Raw genomic sequence first — 6286 nt, 5'->3', positions numbered from 1 at the left:
TCACGCCCCGTGTGATGGGGCGTTATATGTCTGGATACCGCTGCACAAATCTTTCAACAACGAGAAATGTAGTTCCTGCACGGACTTACATCCAGGACAGCAGAATGGTCAGGATGACCTGAAACACATAACCAACTGAAATCAATTTAAAAGTATTTAGTCTTGCCTGAGTGATGCTGAAACAACCAGGTTTAGTTTTTCACCCAGGAGAAACTGCTTCCTGTGTAACAGTCTCCATGAAGAATGATCTCTTGATCCTGGATCCTTGCTGCCATCCACGAAGAGATGATTTGGAGGATATGTGGTTGTGTCTAAAGGGTAATGAATCAATGTTACAAGAATACTGATAGCAGCACTATTGATCCTGTAACTTATGTAAATGTTTTCAGTACCGAACAAGTCAGGAACCAAATTAGTACCAGTTCTTGAAACCCATCTCTACTTGTAATAGTTGTCTTGTTGCTGCTGCCCAGACTGTCTCTTCCCCTGATGATAAATATATGTGTTCATTTTAAAGCAATAAATAATACATTTAAATTACTAGGTGGTAACAAATATATTTCCTTATAGGGAACTCACTGAATCATGGACTCAACTGGTGGTTGTCAGGCCCTAAGAAAGTGAACAATTTGTTTACTTTTTGTGAAACTAAAGTATCAGATCAATTTGAGAATTAAACTAGCATTAAAAAGCATGCATGTGAAAAACACCATCAACACCAATAATGAACAGATGACAGAATTTACAAGTCTGCCACTTGAGGGAGAAAAGGGGAAATTATTAATCCCACATAACGTTACACTGAACATGATTTCGGCAGCCTCGGTCTAATTAACGTTAAACTTTATATTTAACGTTATATCGGTTTATATTCAAGTTCACAGCATGGATAGCATGAGCATCATCAAGCTCGAGCAGCAGGCATTCAAACAAACTAATTAACGTTACTACGGTTAAAAATTAAATTATTAGAAAGTTAATACTGTATAGTTTATAGTGATACATTTCAAATAATTTAAAACAGGTAAGGTTATATTCGATTTTAACAGTTACCGTTACCTTAGACCACCTCTGAGACTGCTTTTGAGCTAATTAACCAAACCGAGCATTTATTTATTAAATTGAAAGAGAAAACCTACAAAAATACAAAACACTACTCCTCTTTGATGGCATTTAACGTTATATCAGTTAAAATCTATGAATAAAAGTAGATTTATAGGACTTACCTTTCCTCCGTGTCCGTCTGCTGGAAGTTGACCGTTACAAAATGACGGGCACGCGCACGTCGCGCACTTCACTCAGAAAGTGACGTGCGCTGCTAGTTTATGGTTTAAATGTTAATTTGTCCCGTACTCTCTTTCATTAACAAACATTATCACCATTTGCTAAGTAAATTGTTTATTTTATTGTTCTTAAACTGATGGCATATATATATATATATATATATATATATATATATATATATATATATATATATATATATATATATATATATATATATATAATTATTTTAACATGCTTGATTAATTTTTTTGTATATTTCCCAAAGAATATGCTGTTCAAATGGTATCTTAATAATAATAATACATCTAGTGCAATAATATTAAAAGTTATCTGAAGACCAGCTGACCACGTCGCTACAACGTCCCCAATGGGACTAACTAGCGACGTCTTTTGAGTACGTGCCCACGACGTTTCTGGGAAGTTAGCCAAGATTTTAAAAAATGGAACTTTACCACGACGTCCTCACAACGTTGCCATAAAGTCATGTCGCGCTGACCAAAAGACGACTAACTGGCAACGTCCTCACAACGTTCTGTGTTTGCTGGGAGGTCTCTTGCGCATGCGCAGTCTGCATCACGAGGATACGCCTTTGTGTTGAAATCGAAAGTAAAATCTCGAAATTTACCGAATGTAACTTCACGTTTCTAAGACTTAAAAACTGGCATAAAAATCTCATTACGGTAAGTTCAGTTATAAGCTTTTGATTTCATGTCATATTATTGAAGAATGTTTTCGTTTTTCACCTTGTTTTCATACTAAACTCGATCTTTAATCCGTTGTAGTGAGTTGTGAGTAGTGAGATTATAATAATATCAAGCTCTAGGGATTCTTCTAGAATCTTCATGTTAATTCACGGACTATTTACAAATTAATATGCAAAGCTGGGCGTTCATGTTGAATGATAAAGAGGATTTTATTTTTGGCTGATGTTACAGTTTAACTGGTTTCCGTGTTAAGTTGTGACGACTTCGTCGTCGTCTGTAAAAGATCGTTTCGTCCATTACAATTGATCTTTCGCACTACATGAATGCTGCTACTATTGTAAAGAGTTGAATTCATCTAGAAAACAGCTGTGGTTTCAGCAGATCTCGTCCAATATCGTCAAACCACATTAGAGCTGTAATCAGGCCATAAAAGTTAAGCCCGACAGGTTTCGGCCTGAGCCGGACAAGTATTTTGATTGACAGCTTTTTAAAAGCCCGAACCCGTTTACAGCCCGACAGGGCCGTGCACAGACCTTTTGAGGGGCATGTGCTGAAACTGAAAAAGGCCACCCCCCTCCCTTTTTTATATCAAGATTATTTAGTAACCCTGCATAAAAGGAAGAAATGGTCACATCTTCATGACAAATTCAATAACACAAAATAATAGTCTCAAAAGCTTTAGATTTATTCACGATTAATAACAACCATAATAATAATATTAGATAATATAGATAAACAGGGTTTTAAGGGCTTCTTTAAACCTAATTACAACAGCAACCTTCTGTGAGCCATGTATCTGACAAAAAAATGATACTGTGGTGGACCAGGGATGTTGGTCTCTTGAATGTCTCTTATTCACTACACTTTCCCTAAAATAAGCCAGCAATGAAAAAATACATAAAAATAGTGTGGAAAAGTACAGTTGCAGTGAAAAGCATTTCTGAAGGATCACGTGACACTGTAATGTAAGTAATGATGCTGAAAATTCAGCTTTGATCACAAAAATAAATTACATTTTAAAATATATTCAAATAGAAAACAGTTATTTAAAATTGTAAAAATATTACACAATGTTACTGATTTTGCTGTATTTTGGATCAAATAAATGAAGCCTAGGAATGAATCATGAATTACATTCTGCATGATAAAATATAAAGATTTCACAGTGATCTTCTGTAATTTTTTTTTTTTTTAGTTACTACTACATTACTGTAGTAAAACCATGTTTTACAACATTTTATACATGTGAGGACGAGCGGAGAGTATACCATAACATGAATAGCCTAAATGTTAATAAATTAAGTGTATCAGCAATCATAAATCAAAGAATAAATTTCTTAGAAATATATGTTATCTAGGTGACGAGGATCACTCGTCGCTTTGTGTAAGTTCCAGAACGAAACAGCGCGGGGGCGCACGATTTTCCGATGGTAAAAACAATTGTGTTGTTGTATTACTTATCAATATATCGTTTTTGACCAGCGAATGTGTGCAAATGTGAATGGTTTTTTATTTTTTTTTCGTCATTAAAACGGCGACGGCGCCTGCCACTGCCGGTGTAGCAGTCGATTCTGTTCCCCTCGGAATGTCTGTTCCCCTTTACGCAAACATACTACAATTCTGGCGTTGTTGCCGAGTTACTGTACGTACGATCAGAACTAGCGTGCACCAGAAGCGTGACTGGATGTACGGCAAGTCAAATAGTTCAAAATACCGTCCTAAATCTTAAACTTGAAAATAAATTTAAGACGAGAGGTTTTTCAACTTGAAATGTAAAAACATAAGACAAAAATAACGGAACAACTGCAAGATGTATAATAATAAAAAAAGAACATAAACGGGAGTGTGAGAATAATTTTACTATGCTGCAGTGTAGCAAGAAATTTGTCCCTTTTTGCTTTCCTTACATCCAGGTGTGTTTGGTGTATTTTCATGCGGGAATGTTGCCAAATCCGCGGAATTTAGGCTACTTTGGGAAAATGTTTGATTAACTATTTGGTTGGGTTTATTACACGGACCTGGCAACCCGAGGGGAAACAGACATTGGGGAACAGAATCGACTGCTACACCGGCATCACATTACATTTTCATCTAATGTTACAAACTAGTTTTTTTAGCAATATATACGGAGCGCTCAGTTTTTCCTGTGGTAAAATGCATTTGGCCAAAATAGCATTTTATAAAAGATGAAATGCAACTATATGCACAGGCTATTTAAGTGTTGGCTATGTATTGGCTATGACTAGATGGCAAATGCTAGCCCTCTCTCTCAGGTGACGTCCCACATGTCTCAGTCAGTGAGTCAGTCAGACATCAAATAAATAAAATATGAGCCTTTATAGACATAGGGTCTCATTCATGAAACATTCGTAAATATATGAGTAAATATGGGAGTGATTTGCGCGTAAAGAGACCTTCCCGAAAACCCTTCTCCTGATTCACAAATACTTCGTAAACGTCAGATGTGATAGTGAAATGTGTGTGTGTGTTAATGAATTCCAATCAGTCGTAAATGGGACGCGCGTGCACGCTCATTCTCAATTACCATAAATCCCGCCCATTAAATCCGACAGACAACTATATATGAGCATCATATTATGACACCAAATGAAGGATTTCAACGTATCTTCTCAAAAGCGAATGAAAAATAACAATTTCTCAGCTGCAGAAATTGAAGTTTTATTATCAGAAGTTCATTCAAAACGCCACATTTTATTTTCAAGCGTACATAGTGGCGTACTATCAGGTCCTAAAAAAAGGAAGCTAGGCAGCATATTACAGATGCTGTTAATGGAGTTTATTCTGTTAATCGAACAGTCCCAGAAGTGAAAAGAAAATGGTTCAACATGAAGCTTGACAGCTTCATTAGTTCACTTCGAAAAAATCGTATTCAAACTGGAGGAGTACCACCATCATCATCGAGCATATCTACATACTACTAGGCTACTCTCATAATAAAAGTAAAAAGAAAAACCGTATGTAATTACTTTATATAATTTTTTTTTTTCAAAATGCTGTGTAAATATGTACCCGATTAAGGTGAATTAAAATGCAGCCGTATTAATGAGCAAAATGTTCAGATGTTAAACGCACTATTTACGCGTAGCTGGGAGCAGGTGTAGATTTCTTTCGTACCAACTAACATTTGGAAAATACGAACATTTTAATGAATCCGAAATTTTACGACAGAACCACTTTACACACGATTTACACAAAAATTAGTTCTGCTCGTGTTTCATGAATGAGACCCATTGTGTTTAGTAGTACTTATTCAAACAACAAGATATTTATTTACCCTTCGCAAAACTTTGTTCAGCTCAGCTGGTGTCTACTGTGCGGCTGCTGTGGAACTTCAGTTGATTCAATGAATATAGAGGGGGTGGAGTTATCAGCTTACTGACAGCTTGAGGATCGAATAAGATTTACACAAGCTCGTTTTAAGAACTTTCATTTGCTAAATATTTGTAAAACAGACAGACAGACGTAAAGGGTGACCAATAGCATTGTTTAATAAAAAAAAAAAAAAAAAAAAAACACCACCAAAAAAAGGGCACTTCGGAGTGTAAGGGCAAAAAGGGCATGTGCTCTGCACATGTTGAGCCCTACCTGTGCACGTGCCTGCAGCCCGACATTATTCAAATGTGCGCGCACACACAGCTATTTTGCCTTTTGTCAAGAATGAGTCATTTATACACGTTTTAACATAATTTATTCATAACTAAAGAAGACTAGACCACTTGGAAGTTGGAATAAAGAAATAAAATAAGTCCTCTGTGAAATCTTAACATCTCAGCACTCTAAATAGACATCGGCTCATTTAGCCTCTACATAGACCAACCCACCAATAAAAGAAAGTCTTTTTTAACAAATTAAATTAAGATAAATTTTAAATTAAGATGGGTATTTGGCAATAACGAAATTAAGATAAAGGCTCCGCCGGACATTTAATAAAAGAATAATGCCAACATTAGCGTAAATAGTCTGTCCACATTAGGCATTTAAGACTCAATGCATATATAGTTATCATTTGAAAAACCTTTACTCAAAGAGATTAGGCTAAGCCTACATGTTTTTGTGGAGGAACATTATTGAATCCACTGTAGATGTCTTCAGCGTGTTCCTGCACTCACTGATGGTGCGTCATTATTCACTCATTATTCTCATTATAAACATGGTCAATATAACTTTTCCACAACTCAGACTTTGCTTTAGTTGCTGGTTCAACCAAATCGTGATCGCCAGAGGCAAGCCTCCATTTTCTCATCTTTCTCGTGCTAATCGAAACACATCACATGCCC

The 6286-nt window shown here is 36.0% G+C and overlaps 1 protein-coding gene and 1 long non-coding RNA gene across 9 annotated transcripts in view; one reads left to right on the top strand and one right to left on the bottom strand.

Annotated features, from left to right (window-relative positions):
- Positions 1-1825, bottom strand: part of LOC127964951 (uncharacterized) — a 153693-nt gene extending 151868 nt beyond the window's left edge. The window contains exons 1-4 of the long non-coding RNA XR_008155172.1: positions 1227-1825; positions 580-612; positions 393-486; positions 90-311 (exon numbers count right to left, since the gene is read on the bottom strand). This is a non-coding gene — a long non-coding RNA (uncharacterized LOC127964951). The remainder of the gene's footprint in view (positions 1-89; positions 312-392; positions 487-579; positions 613-1226) is intronic.
- The window catches only part of LOC127964884 (NACHT, LRR and PYD domains-containing protein 12-like), a 1383583-nt gene that overhangs the window by 1305940 nt on the left and 71357 nt on the right, over positions 1-6286 (top strand). For 3 of the 8 annotated variants that reach the window (XM_052565330.1, XM_052565325.1, XM_052565318.1), the window contains exon 1: positions 1836-1964. The exons of 1 other annotated variant lie outside the window; for it this stretch is intronic. The gene's annotated coding sequence lies outside the window, so the exon portion shown is untranslated. Of the gene's footprint in view, positions 1-1835; positions 1965-6286 lie in introns of those variants that run through there. 4 more of the 8 variants (XM_052565333.1, XM_052565316.1, XM_052565317.1 and 1 more) reach the window with 4 other exon arrangements.

The sequence above is a fragment of the Carassius gibelio genome, chromosome B9 (genome assembly GCF_023724105.1).
Source record: "Carassius gibelio isolate Cgi1373 ecotype wild population from Czech Republic chromosome B9, carGib1.2-hapl.c, whole genome shotgun sequence".
NCBI classification, from domain to species: domain Eukaryota; kingdom Metazoa; phylum Chordata; class Actinopteri; order Cypriniformes; family Cyprinidae; genus Carassius; species Carassius gibelio.
The sequence above is the reverse complement of the archived record's forward strand: the minus strand, read 5'-3'. Positions and strand labels throughout refer to the sequence as shown.